This window comes from Danio rerio, chromosome 11 (genome assembly GCF_049306965.1).
Source record: "Danio rerio strain Tuebingen ecotype United States chromosome 11, GRCz12tu, whole genome shotgun sequence".
Taxonomy (NCBI): domain Eukaryota; kingdom Metazoa; phylum Chordata; class Actinopteri; order Cypriniformes; family Danionidae; genus Danio; species Danio rerio.
In genome coordinates, this window is record NC_133186.1 from 1,740,503 (window position 1) to 1,755,813 (window position 15,311).

General features: G+C 38.1%; 1 protein-coding gene and 1 long non-coding RNA gene across 12 annotated transcripts in view; one reads left to right on the plus strand and one right to left on the minus strand.

The window, feature by feature from the left end:
- Positions 1-15,311, plus strand: part of lrp1aa (low density lipoprotein receptor-related protein 1Aa) — a 225,922-nt gene that overhangs the window by 46,700 nt on the left and 163,911 nt on the right. The window lies entirely within an intron of this gene.
- Positions 1,822-7,554, minus strand: LOC141376502 (uncharacterized). Its single transcript, XR_012386918.1, has 3 exons — positions 7,287-7,554; positions 4,492-7,123; positions 1,822-3,100 (listed from the first exon to the last, which is right to left on the minus strand). It is a non-coding gene; the product is annotated as an uncharacterized lncRNA (long non-coding RNA).

A 15,311-nucleotide genomic window follows, 5' to 3' on the forward strand; every position in this document is an offset into this window, starting at 1 on the left:
TTCGCTTAAATAATGAAATGCAGCCATACGTACCTCCGCTACATAATTTACTGTCTCTAGAAACATCCAAGGGACTATGTTTTCAGAATGAGCCTGGGTTGGTCACGCGTCTATGTCAGTAATATTCAGCATTCATGACCACAGCCGGGGAGTGTTTGGAAACGTTTTTAAAACTAAAGATGTCGCAGACTTCTGATACGTCTTCAGATCAAACCAAATCTAAAAAGGAGCCACACAGAAAATATGATCAGTCCTACCTCAATCTTGGTTTTATTGCCGGCAGAGGTCCAGAGGTTGCATAAAGTCCTGCATTGTCCTTTATGCTTAGAAAAGCTTGCAATTGCTAGCATGAAACCCTTAAAACTTAAACGGCACCTGACAACAAAACATTCTGCATATGGCAACAAAGGTTGATCATATTCGTCATAAATATCTTCGACAACAAAAAATGAACACAGTTTTAACCAGCATCCCACAAAAATCACTTCGAACCTCATTTTTTGCATAACGAATCGCAAAATCCCAAAAGCCACACACCATAGGAGAGGAGCTTCTGCTGGCCTGCGTAGACATCATTGAGGAAATGCTGGGTAAAGACAGCCTGATCTCACGTGAAAACGTAAGTATTTTACGTTTTGCCAGTTTAGTGGCTAATTTGTACGAATTAGAAGAAAAGATTGGCTCCACACTGTAACCGCAACCAAACCTCCCTCCTATCTGTGTATCACGAGTGCGTGAAGTCATTTAGATCTGTCTCACGTTGAGCGGGTTGAAGGTCTGAGCTCTGATCTCTCCGACCCGCTGAGCTGAGCTGTTGTTCAACATCTGACAGCTGCAAAAATCAACCCAGCATAAGATATCAAGGTTAACTTTCATCAAACGCTTCATCATTTATACACCTGCTTGAGTCATTGTGTATTCAGGAGTTCAGTGTCTGGGCTATTAAAATGCAGGATGAATCATTCTCTGCCTTCAGAACATAGCGAAAGAAAGTTCAGCTGTAATCATGGTAGGAGTCGCTAAATCTGTTTCATGCCCAATTAAACAGGTGGATTATTTTTTTTTTTGCACAGAGAGTTTAGGCTGATCTGTCTCAGATCTGTGTTATTGTTAATTGTTCACTTGATTTACAGTAAATCTTTAGTGGATTAAGATGCAGAACTTTCGCTGTTAATGGGGTCACAACATGAGGAGTGACATTTTACCAACATATAGGCTCATTCTGAAAACGTACCCCTGTATACATTTCTGGAGAGCGCGAATTATGTCACTAGAGGTATGTATGGCTTCATTTCATCTTTAAAAGGAACGCTACGGGTTAGTATGACATTGTTCCTTTTAACGCTTACCAGCTGATTGATTACCTCCCTGTGGATGGCTTTCCCGCTGTTTGACCAGTAACTCACAGCGCATGTCAGCGGACTTGAGATGTAGAGAGGAGTTAACCCTGATGAAGTGGTTTGAGTCTGGTTCCAGAAAGCAGGTTAAAAAAAGCCTTCGCCGCTGCCTGATTTTTACCACGTTCTCAGATTTTACCACTTTCTCACCCTGTTATTTACTTGTTTATTTAGTTTTTTGGCTTTTGTTTGTTCTCGAACCCCGTGGCTGTGGTCAACTCTTCTCCATGTCACAAGTTTGCCAGTGTACGTGGCGAGCCACTGGGCAAACTGGTAACAGCGGGAAAGCCGTCCATACAGAGGTAAACAGTCAGCTGGAAGCTCGAAAAGGAACGGCGTCATACCGCTCCGTAGCGTTCGTTTTAAAGACAATGCAGCCATACCTACCTCTGGCTACATGATTCAAGATCTCCAGAAATGTATACAGGGCTACGTTTTCAGAATGAGCCAATGAAATAAGTCACTGCTTGCACTTTCTTACCGTCTAGGATCCAGTTTAATTGATCTTTTTTAATTCTCAGATCATAATCTGAACACACAGTGAAAACAAATATTCCATACTCGATATTAATTATGTCAAGTATTTACAAATTACTTTTTTAAAATACTTTTTAAAGATGCTAACTGAGTCATATTTATATATCCAGGAGGCTATATATTAGCATAATGACTAAAGGCTAAATCACAAGCTTCAGCTTTAGGAAGTGTGCTGTAAGTAGTAATTATATTGCTACGGTGCATTAGGCCGACACCATAAGGACATTTAAAAGTCAATAAGGGATCTTGAAATCCATTCTGTGTGACACGTGTGGCCGCTGAAGGGATTTAAGACTACATCTCAGTCGAGTACGAGTCAGCATTCCTGCAGCTGCACCGAACTCTTTGATAAACCAGCCAAAACACTTCTGCAGATCAGGCGCGTATAAAAATGTGTGAATGAGTCTCCCGCTTTCAGCTGGGGAGGGAATTGTGCGTACTTCAGAGATGCTGTTTTTTAAACATTGCTTATAGAGTTTCTCAGAAGTGAAGTTGCTGTCGAATGCGACTCCTGCATTCTTGATGTGATTAATGGGTTTCAGAGACAAGGAGTCTAGATAAGGCATAACAGACGCTTCTTCCCGAATAATCAATCTTTATTACGTTCTGGTACAACCGCAAATTTATTTTCTCTGTGCGGTCCAGCATGGTACTGATTGATTTGTAAAGATCTGATAATAATTACATCAGCTAATGGAAGCCAAGATGTGTAATAAAAGGAAAATCAAAAGGGACCCTGAACCGAGCCTTGTAGGACACCGTAATATTCATTCAGTCATTTTCTTTTCCTTTTGTTAATCAGCCGAATGAAACGCCAACTTATCCAGCATGTGTTTTACACAGCGGATGCCCTTCCAGCTGCAACCCATCACTAGGAAACACCCATACACAATCAATCACACACATACAATACGGCCAATTAAGCTTACTCAATTCACCTATAGCGCATGTATGTAGGCTTGTGGGAAAAAACCGGAGCACCCAGAGACACGGGTAGAACATGCAAACTCCAACTCCACACAGAAATGCAACCCAGGCTCATTCTGAAAACGTAGTCCCATGGACGTTTCTGGAGACTGTGAAATACGTCCCGGGGGGTACATATTTTTGCAGTTTTTGTTTTCGCGAATTCGACTGATGTGTACACTTTTTTACATCTCAAATGCCTCTTCAGCCCGCACTGTTCTCGCGTAAACCCACCAGAGGCCGCTGTCAACCGACTGAATGATTGACTGGGCGACCAGCTTATCAACCGACCCACCCTCCTCCTTCCCTAAACCCAACCAATTTTACCTATTGACCTATCAGCCTGCTTTCTTCCCTAAACCCAGCCGACGGTTTACGAAAGCCGTCTAGAAAAAGAAAAGCTCTCGTCTGATTTTTACCACGCTTTCGGATTTTACCACATTCTCACCCTGTTCATTCGTTCATTTATATTTTTTGGATTCTGTTGTTGTCTTACTGGATTTCAGGAACTGCTCACCCCAGACTCAAACCCAATTGTTGTCATGGTCAACTCCTCTCTGCGTCTCAAGTCTGCCGATGTACACCACGAGCCAATTGTACAAACTGGTTGTGGCAGGAAAGCCCTCCACATGGAGGTAAACGGTCAGCAGGTGAGCGCCAAAAGGAACGGCGTCATACTGCCCCATAGCGTTCGCTTAAAAAAATGAAATGCAGCCATACGTACCTCCGGCTACATAAATCGTGGTTTCCAGAAACATCCGCGGGACTACGTTTTCAGAATGAGCCTGTGTTGCAGAAATGCAAACTGACCCAGATGAGGCTCCAACCAGCTACCTTCTTGCTGTGAGGTGCTGTGCTACCCACTGCACCGCCATGTTGCCCACACCTTAAGATATCACTTAATAAATGGAGCTCTGCGTACTTAAAAAAACATACCATATTATTTATAGTTATTTAAATACGATGTAAACTAGCTTACGATTGCACATGACAAGCCAGCATGGCTAATCTTTTGACCATATTTGTTAAACTCATGCCTGAGTTTAGAAATCCCAAAAATGGTAAAGGTAGCTATTAACGTCTTTCATTTCCAAACATAGGCTCATTCTGAAATCGTTTTGGAGTTCGCAAATTATGTAGCCAGAGGTACGCATGGTTGCATTTCGTTTTTAAAATGAACACTACGGGGGGGTATGACGCCGATTCCTTTTCATGCTTAACAGCTGACTGTTTATGTCCGTATGGACGGCTTTCCCGCTATTACCTGTTTGTCCAGGGGCTCACCGCATACATCAGTGGACTTGTGGTGTGGAGTGGAGTTGACCGCAATGACGGAGTTCAAGTCCGGTGAAGAATGGAATTGAAACCTGTCAATAAATAAAATAGACAAGTAAATAACAGGGTGAGAACGTGGTTAAATCAGAACTTGTTATAAAAATCTTTTTTTTTGTTTTGTTGTTTTTGGTTGGGTTTAGGGAAGTGGGTGGGCGAGTCACTTGGTGCTTTTAAAAACACTATCGGTTGGGTTTAGGGAAGGAGGAGGGAAGGTCAGTCAATCGGTCAGTCAGTCAGTCAGTCAGTCGACAGCGGCCTCTGGTGGATGTACGCAAGAACAGCAGGCGCGAATCGCACTCGTGAGAGAAATTTGAGATCTGAAAAACTGTACACAGTGACCTCTGATGGATTCGCGAAAACAAAAACTGCAAAAAATGGACCTCCTGGGATCTATTTGGCGCTTTCCAGAAATGTATATAGGGGTACGTATTCAGAATGAGCCTGGCTTGGAAGTTAGGGTCACACTTTATTTTAAAGTATAGTTCTTGCTACTAACAACAGAAATTCATATAAGCAAAGAGAACTAATCTAATTAGTTTACAAATGAAGTGATAAAATGAAATGACACAGGGAAAAAGTATTAAACACATGTAGAAAGAGAGGTGTATTTGGGCAGTGAAAGCCCAGACAGCAGCTGAAATCTCTCAGTGGTTCTTCAGCAAGCCTCTGCCCTTCCTCAGTGTAAGTGAATATCAGCTGCTCCAGTCCAACATCTACATTAGCAGGAGGATGAAGATGAAACCAGGGTGGACATTTCAGCAGGACAATGATCCAAAACACAGCCAAGAGACTCACAGATGCTTTCAGGGAAAGAAAATCAAGCTGCAGAATGGCCCAGCCAATCACCTGACCCGAATACAATAGAGAATACAAAATAAAGCTCAGATTTGATAGACGAGACCCACAGAATCATCAAGATTTACACACTCTGTTGAAGTCTGTGAGAAACTCACACCTGAGCACATGTTCAAAACTTAGTTTCCCCACCGTATACAAGCTAGATCTTAAAATAATGGTGTTTAAAAATGCAGATAGGATCATTATGCCTCGTTTTATTTGAAGAATATATAAAAATAATCCAGCTAAAATAGCTTTTTTTTTTGGGTCAATTTTGATAACTTGATCCCAAATACTGAAAAGAAAAGAGCTCGGATATAAAGACCCGATCTGATGGAGCCATCAAAAACCAAACCAGCTTCAGATTTACACAGCGGTAAGAGAGATTTCCGAAGTAGCATGTCGGATCACACTCTTGGACGGATCTTCAAACAGTGAACGCTGCTGGTATGTGTATGGTTTTCGGGATGTTTCGAGGGTGAAAGGTCACGTCCACTCCTCATTCATGATGTGAAACGGGCTCTAGTTATGGATCATTAATCTCAGCTTGAAACCGCCGACATCTGAGGAGCCGCTGAGGAAAAACAATAGTTAGAGAAACACATGTTAGTAATAGTCACTGCGGTAAGGGCTTTTGTTCGAGGAATAGTTTGGCTTGTCCGGAACACGCAATGGGCAGGGACAGAAAGCTTTTTTTGAGTGCTGTAATTGCATTGTTTGTGCTTTATAGGACACACCACTGTATCGATGTTTATTTATGCCATTGCTAATGGAAACTATAACAAACGTGCACTTCTGACATCAGCTAGGAACGTTTTCAGGACGTATGTCTTAAATTACATTCAGGTTTATTGTCATTTAGCATGTACAAGTACTACAAGCAAACGAAATGCAGTTCAGGTCTAACCAGGAGTGCAATAGCAGCAACTGCAGGATATCGAGTTGACAGCAGAAGTTCACATCCACTGTATACAAAGGCACATAACCATTTTTAAAAAGTCAGATGTGAATGTGACTAAACGTTTACGCTTTTAGGTAAGTCAGGATTATCACATTAGTTTCTGTTCTGCTTAATAGCAGAATAATGAGAGGGATATTTTTTGAGAAACTGTTATAACTTTTCTTGAAAGTCAAGTTTACACACAATAAGATTATTCTGCCTTTGAAAATGCTCAGATGATGGTGTCAAGGTTTTGAAAGTTTCTGATTGGCTCTATTTGAGTTAATGTGTGGCACAACTGTAGAATAGTATTGAAGGAAAAGCTCAAACACACTGCTTCCTTGTGTGACAACATGGGAAAATCAACAAGCCAGAATGAACAACAAAGCCAGATTACCATTAGCTGAATGACATTGGGAAAAGACTAATGTTGGAGACATGTCCTGTGCTCTGATGGAGCTAAGATTGAACTGTTTGGCCATAATGAGCAGTGTTACATTTGGAGGACAAAGGGGAAAGCGCACAAGCCTAGGAACACCATCCCAACTGTGCAGTATGGGGGCGGCAGCATCATGTTGTGGGGCTGTTTTGCTGCAGGAGGGACTGGTCCACTTCACAGCAGAGATGGCATCATGAAGAAAGAACATTCAGATCAAGACATCAGCCAGGAAATAAAACTTGCCCACATATGGGTCTTCCAAACAGACCATGACCCTAAACACACTGCCAAATGAGTTCAAATGTGCTTTAAGGACAACAGAGTGAATGTTTTGGAGTGGCCATCACAAAGCCCTGATCTCAATCCTGTAGAAAATTTGTGAGCAGAGTTGAAAAAGCTTGTGCGATCATGCCTACAAATCTGACTTAGTAACAGCAATTCTGTCTAAAGGAATGAGCCAAAAATTCTGAAAACTATTGTGAGAAGCTTGTGGAAGGAGACCCAAAACATTTGATCAAAGTTATACAGTTTAAAAGCAAAACTAAAAAATACCAAGGAAATGTGTGTAAACGTTTGACTGTCTAGAAATTAATAAAACATTCTCCCAAAAAACAATTCTCTTATTATTCTGGCATTTAGCAAATGTAAATCATTTAGGTAATCCTAACAGACCTAAAATAATGAACGTTTAGTCTGATTTACCATCAGACATTTTTAATTTTTAATATATATATATATATATATATATATATATATATATATATATATATATATATATATATATATAATAAAAAGTAACTAGTAACTATTTACTTGAGTAATTTTTTCATCAGACTTTTTTTAATTTTACTCGAGTAACTTTTAAGATTGTTATTTTAACTTTTACTTGAGCGAAAATTTCCGCGAGTACTTGCACTTTTACTTGAGTTCAGATTTTAGATACTCTACCCACCTCTGTGTACATGCGACTTTTCAGCTTTTTTATTTTTAATAAATTTGCAGCAATTTCAAAAACTCTTGTTTCACATTGTCATCATGGTGGATTGTGTGTAGAATGTTGAGGAAATAAATGAAGTTAATCCATCTTGGAATAAGGCTGTAACAAAAAAAAAAAAAGTGGAAAAAGTGAAGCGCTATCAATACTTTCCAGAAGCAATGTACTGTACATTTAACATTATGACCAAACATTTCACCAGTTACATGTATATAACATTTGTTTAAACATATATTGTCTGTAAAAAATTCATTAGATGATTTTACTTTTAAAAAGTGAGTAATCCTGTTACTTCTGAAGTGATTAGTTGACTGAAATGAGTGAGTAAACCTTTCCCAGAGAAGGGTTGCGGCTGGAAGGGCATCCGCTGTGTAAAAACCTGCTGGATAAGTTGGCAGTTCATTCCGCTGTGGCGACCCCAGATTAATAAAGGGACTAAGCCGACAAGGAAATGAATGAATGAATGAGTTAGTAAACCTGTTGATTTTATTATGTTCTGTAAGCGTGTGTAATTGTGTTTGGCAAAAAGAAGCTGTGATCTCTGCTGATATTTTCTGCCATGTGTGGAAACCTCATGTTTGATGAAGTTGTAAGGAGAGAAGTAAGATGTACAATGATCTTATTCACATATGAATGCACCGGCGACTAGGATTGGCTCATTTCTGTAGTATTACATGAGTGAATTATGAGATGGAAATGTCTTACTTGGGTAAATTGACAGTGGTAAGATTATGTCTAGTTCTAGTTTAGGATGCAGGGAGTAATATGTTCTGTTGTACATGTCATGGGATATTATAGGTTCGATTCTGGGTCCTTTTTTAAAGTTATGTTCTGTAAGTGTGTGTAATTGTATTTGGCAAAAAAGAAGCTGGGATCTCTGCTGATGGTTCATGCCATGTGTGGAAACTTCAAGTTTAATGAAGTATTAAGGAGAGAAGTAAGACATGCATTGATGTTATTCATGCATGAATGCACCAGTGACCTGGAATGGCCCATTACGCTTCTATTATGTGCATGAGTTATGAGACAGAAATACCTGACATGGACAATTTGAGTTGTACATTTCACTGATATGAGCCTCAGGGGCCAATATTTCAGATGGTGTGATAGACGTTAACAAAATAGTATTTGGATTTAGCTAAATCATACATCACAGTTACTGCTTAAAATGCACATAACTATTTGATGCACAACTATTTTTTTGACAACCAGAAATTGTTTGGCTTGTTGGGAATTATTGCTATTGTTTCCTATACATGTAATAATAATGATAATGATAATGATAATAATAATAATAATAATAATAATAATAATAATAATAATAACAATAATAATAATAATAATAATAGTAATAATAGTAATAATAATAATAATAATAATAATAACAACAAAAACAACAACAATAATAATAATAGTAATAATAAATAATAATAATAATAATAATAATTCAATTCAATTCAATTCAGCTTTATTTGTATAGCGCTTTTACAATGTCAAAGCAGCTTCACATAAATGGTCATAGTAACTGGAACAGTGTAGTTCAGTTTTTTTAATAATAACAATAATAATAATAGTAATAATAATGATAATGATAATAATAATAATAATAATATTAATAATAATGATATTAATAATAATAATGATAATAGTTATAATAATAATAATAATAATAATAATAATAATAATAAAAATAATATATAACAATATTAATTTTATTATTATTAATAATAATTATAATTATAATTATAATAATAATAATAATAATATTAATGTTAATATTATTAATAATAATAATAATGATAATAATAATAATAATAAATAATAATAATAAAATTACGCATTAAAGCAAAAACCAGAACAATTTCTTTTTGGTAATTTTTTCACAACTTTTGTTCTTTGATAGTTTGTTCTACATTTAAAATATAAACATTTCTTCAGATTTTTGAAATCAACCATGGCAAACATCACAGTAATATAAAAAATAATTATGTAAAATCAGCTCAAAACATTGGTGTTTACAAATGCACATGAGATCATTACTTCATTTCATTTAAAGAATAAAAATATTAGCAATAATAATCCAGCTAAAATAGCCTTTTTTATTTCCAATTTTGATTAAACTGCAAACAAAAGCCTTTCTTACTTAGAGTCTTTGTCTTGTTTCTAGTCCAAATATCTAAAAATTCTTAAGTCAAGAAGTATTTACTCGACTTATAATTTTTCTCACCCCACTGGCAGATTATTTAGCTTGATTTAAGTAAAAACCCACTTCATTTCAGCTCATTATTTCCTAAAACGAGACATTTTTTCTTTGTCAAATAAATGCTACTTGATTTAATTTTCTCTTAATGAAGTGTACTTGGTCCCAAATAATGAACAAAAAGCAAAACAAAACATTGATCAGTATTTTTCCGCTGTTTTTAAAATGCATAGGGAATTCATTGCACACTAGGCAGTGTTCTAGAAGTAGTAGTAGGCTAGTATTCTGAACACAGCCGGTGCGTTGTGTGTCTGCTTGCTCTATAGTTTGTTTTCCACTGGGCCGGATGGCAGTCTGAGATTTATGATATGGCTGACCGGCGGCGGCTTTTGGGGTAAACCACACACTGCAGAATAGAAACTAGTCTAAATCTGACCGGGGAGACTCCACTGATAAACTCTTTCACGTTTGCCTGAGCAGAGTTTGTAATTTTTTTCAGTCAGTTTTACAGTGTTATTTAAAGCTGATCAAGACCCAAAATGCCTGTTGATTTGCAGTGTTGGGAGTAAAGCGTTACAAAAGTAATGTATTTCAGTAACAAATTACTTTTTCCTGTAATGCAGTAGTGTAAGGCATTACTAATACATTTTCAGGAATATTTTACTCGGTGCATGTTTAGTAACACACGCGTTACAACAAACTTTTCGCCCATAAGACATTAACAAATAAAAGACACCCCAATTAAGTTCTGTTTCCTGTTCGTGTTTAGTGAATATACGCATGTCTGGTCATACATCTCTTTCTGGCTATTGGAACTTTTTACTATGAAGGTGGAATGATTTTAGTCTCTGAGGTTGAGGTCCGAGGCTATTGTTTTAGCCCGGTTCGCAGTGACGTTAAGCCCTAACGCGCAGCGGGAAAGCAACAAATAGATGAAAATGGCAGAAAGACAGTACAATCGCGAGATGGACATGTGTGTTGGTGTGGGTTTCCTCCGGGTGCTCCGGTTTCCCCCACAGTCCAAACACATGCGCTATAGGGGAACTGATGAACTAAATTAGCCGTAGTGTATGAGTGTGTGTATGAATGAGTATTTATGGGTGTTTCCCAGTACTGGGTTGCAGCTGGAAGGGCATCCGCTGTGTAAAACAAAGGCTGGCGGTACTGATAAATAAAGTAACTAAGCTGAAAATTATTGAATGAGTAAATTAAGTAACAGTTACACTGTAAAAACATCTTACTACCTTAAATTGTTTTAAGAGTTCACCCTTAGCTGATGATTGATTATAAAGCGTGTTTGGCATGCTGTCCCGGGAGAGAGCCCTGAGCTCAGAATATCCTCGAGCCTGGGGCTCCCTCCCGTTTGCAAGGCAAGAGGGGAGTTTGAGCTCAGGTAGAGCTGGAGAACTCCCCTCCTGTAGTAGCTCATGAACAGATAGTGATCGCTCTTTAGAGATAACTACTGACTATGAGCATGTCTATGATGCCGATTTGGATTAGTCAATTAACATTAGTTGCATGTTTTTTGACGGATTCTTCAAAATGAAGATGGCTGTGATATGGAACTGAGGGTATTTATAGTGGCTTAGGAATCGTCTGATTGGTGAATCATAAATTGAATTAGGTCGGCTGCAAGCAATCATCAGCACATGATCCTCTCGAAAATTAGTGTATAAATAAACTTCACTTAGTTATACCAAATGAAAATTTCTAGTCGTCTCAACTTGCATTAGTCAAACAGACTAAAAATATTTGGCTAAACCTTGTATAACTGTAATAAATTTGTTAAAACCTGATTAACTTATTAAAATAAGTAAAACATTTGCCATCATTTTTTGTCATATAATGTTTGGACAGTTTACTACTTTTAAAATGTTGTATATCCCAAATTAATGACTTTATAGCAACATTCCAAGTGCACCTATTATTCCCTCTTTAACAAGATGGAAAATAAGTCTTGAGAAGTTTCAGCTCAAAATACCACACAAATGATGTAACTCTCTGAAACTGACTCTTCCAAATTGTGTTGCTTTGGTGACTGTCGCTTTAAATTCAAATGAGATCGTGCTCTTTTCAGAAGAGGGCGGAGCTACAAATGCCTGTGTGTCAGCATAGTGGCAGACACAAAAACAAGACTGCTGTCCTATGCTAATAAGGGAGAGATGGTCACTAGTGGGCGGGGCTTTCCCCCTCTGATGACACGTACAAAGGAAGAATGTCAATCAAAGTGTTTCTGCAGACTGATCTGATCAAGTCTGATTATAAAAAACACAATTAACCACTTAAACTCTGCTGCTATTTGGGGATATCCGCCTGGATTTTGCCTACCCAAATTTAAAAGCTTCCCAAATCCACATGCAGAGGTGTAAATGCAAAAATTTGCTATCATTTTAAAGAAAACCCTTTGAATTTTCATAAAACACTATTGAAAGTGTTTAAAATATCTGTATATGTCGTCTGTGTTATAATAAACACCTAAAAAAAAGGCGCTTTTTGTATTTTTTTATAAACTCAAATTTGAAAGTGTACCTTTTAGGTTCTGTGTGGTCTAACATGCTGTAATTAATGTTGGTGGTTCCTGCACATGTCTGAAATCATAGGAAAAAAGAAAAAGGTCTCCACCATAATCTATGCAAAAGTTATTGTATTCCAACTGATGAGAGGTGCTGTACAAGCCACAGGAGCAATCATTGTTTTCATATTTTACTATTCTTTTGTTTGATCAAACATAATTCACTGTGTTTGGACCACGTCAGACATATAAAAGGATTACTTATGCACATCACCTCAAAAACAGAGGAGAATGGCCCTGAAGCGCACAGCATAAGGTAAGAGATGCCAGCTGTCTGTGCTATCTGGGGCTGCTTATTGATCAGGAATGTATTGTTTTCACTTCTGCGCCATGGAAACACCGCGATTCATTCAACAACTGTTTGGAATATGAATATAATTCAGCAAAAAGAATGCTAGAACTGTATGAGCACCGGCAAAAGCTTTCATTTGAGCTATAACTTGTACATGTGTCATATAAAAAAATATAAAAAATGAACAATGTAAAATACCCAGCTCGGGTATCCAAAATACTGTGTATTTAAGTGTAAATAACTTTTGTACAGTAGAATGAAAACCAAAGTGATGCATATGTGCATAAAATATAGATTCTACACTTTCAAACGAAACCAGTTACGGGTGTCTGGGGCAACGCTAGCCCTTTAAATCTGAAATCGAAAGTTGATGACGTTACGGTACCGGGTCCGCAGAGTTTAAGTGGTTAATAAATTTTCACCATTAAAGGCTGGATGTATTCACACACTGCTGACACACAAATGTGTTTAAAAGGGATTTTTGCACAGTTGGTTCCCTTTAAACCATTTTAAAAAGCTGAAAACAGCACAAGGCGTTGTTTTGGATGAAAGAAATTGTAATTGAGTTATAATTGTCTTCAACGGACCGTTATGTAAGTCAGATCCTCCAGTTATTCAGCCTTTGAGTTCAAATCTGCCTCCGCTGAACAGCTCACCCTTGGCCTAAATAGCTTTACCTGCTTCGAGTTCCTTCAAGCATCTGCTATCTATAAATCAGAGAAATAAACTGGACGTCAGCAAGTGAAAACGGCAGTCGTTTTTTTTCACATCGCCTCTTTATATTCTCAGTGTTTGTCTGATTTGTCGGAGTGGCGTGTGGTCGTGTCGTAGGGCCCCGGGGTCACTCACGTCTCCCACGTGAAGCCGCTTTTTTCCAGAGTTTTCCATGTGTCTGTGGTTTCTGACTGAGCGGCGAGAGTTTCCACCTCCAGATCTTCTGGAACGCCACATGTGATCATAATATTACAAGAGGCTTATGGTCTGAGCACACGCCTGTGCAAGAGTCCACAATCCCCGGCTCAGAAACAATGCCAAAGCTTTCTCTGAGATTAGAAACCTTTGTAATGTTATTCAAAAGGACGTGGGGTTTTTCACTTACTTTATTTTAATATTTATTATTAATATTATGGTATGGAGTGTGCCAGTTTAGGTTCAGTTCAAAACACAGGTCAGATTTGTTAATTATAATGTGTTAAAGAGTGTCATGTTGGGGGCGTGTACACAGCTTGCTGTTTTAGGGGCGTGTTGCTCCACATTAAAATTAGTTTCGACTTCCCGCCCAACTTAAAAAGGGGGCGGAGCCAAGAGCTGCAGCAGACAGAGAGGAGCAACATGAGTGACAGACCAGCATTCAGCCTTACATGTACGACTCGGACACAGACCAAGCAGAGAGTACTGTTGAGGAATCAATATTCCTAATGTGCCAGAATGTGTCAGAGCCGTACTTACAAAATCATTTGTGTCTTTGTATAGTTTCATAGCCACTATGTATTAATGCATGCGACATCCGTACAGGGATGCAATAATTAACCGGTTTCACTATTAACCGCGCTTTAATTCTAGATCCAAATCCAGAAACACACCAATAACCTATAGCTGATAAATAATTAAAAAAAATAAATAAATATATATATATATATATATATATATATATATATATATATATATATATATATATATATATATATATATATATATATCGGCCAATATATCGGATATCGGCTCAGGATCTGTAGTTATCTGTTATCTGTATTAGTAAAAAATAAATAAAATCGGGGCATCCCTGCTATTTTTGATAATCAGGCTTGATTGACAGTCTGCAGAAACACTATGATTGACATTTTCCCTTTGTACATGTCATCAGAAGGGGAAAGGCCCGCCCACTAGTGACCATCTCATTAGCATAAACAGCCCGGAATGAGAAGCAGCCGTCTGTCCATGAGAGTTTTATCTGCCATTATGCTGACACAAAGGCATTTGTAGCTCCGCCCTCTTCTGAAAAGAGCACAATCTCATTTGCATTTAAAGCAATAATTAACTGGTTTCACTATTAACCACGCTTTAATTCGTCACTGGTAATTAATCATGAAGGCTTCTCAACACCGTGTTTCTGCACAGATCAAAACTGTGGCAACTAAACAAAGTGATGCCAACTGTGTGCTAATTTAAAGTTTCGAGCTTGTACATCGAGACTAATAATCACACACACTGGATTAACTTTGACTGAGGCCTAGGCACTCGAACCAACGACCTTCTTGCTGTGTGGCCACAGTGCTAACCACTGAGCCACCGTGTCGCCAGGGTTAATCCAACTTAATGTTAAAGTAGTCATGTTTAACATCAGAATTCATGTAGAAAAAACTACATTACCCACAATGCTGTGCAGAAAATGCCATTAGAGTCTTATAATATTCCTCTCGTTCCCTCAGATGTACGTCATTTATTATGTCATTCAAGTGTCTACTACTGGTGGAGCATCTAAATGGGTTTAAATGCAAGCCCTAAACCTTGAGTATTTGGGAACTTTACTGTTGTGACATCACAATTGCATTGCATTCTGGGACATATAGCTCACAATCAAGGGAGTTTCTTTGTTTTAGCGTCACTCGCTGGACGTTTAATTTGGACTACTCTACAAAACGTGAATTGCAAAACAAATGCAATGTAATTTCTTTGGACAAAATGTCACACCATGCATACATTTTTCCTCTCCATCCTCCTGACAAGTGCATCAGTCAGCTGCGCGTGTGTGTTTCTACCTCAACACTAATAACTGGACTTCTGAAATCCCTCCTGGAGTCA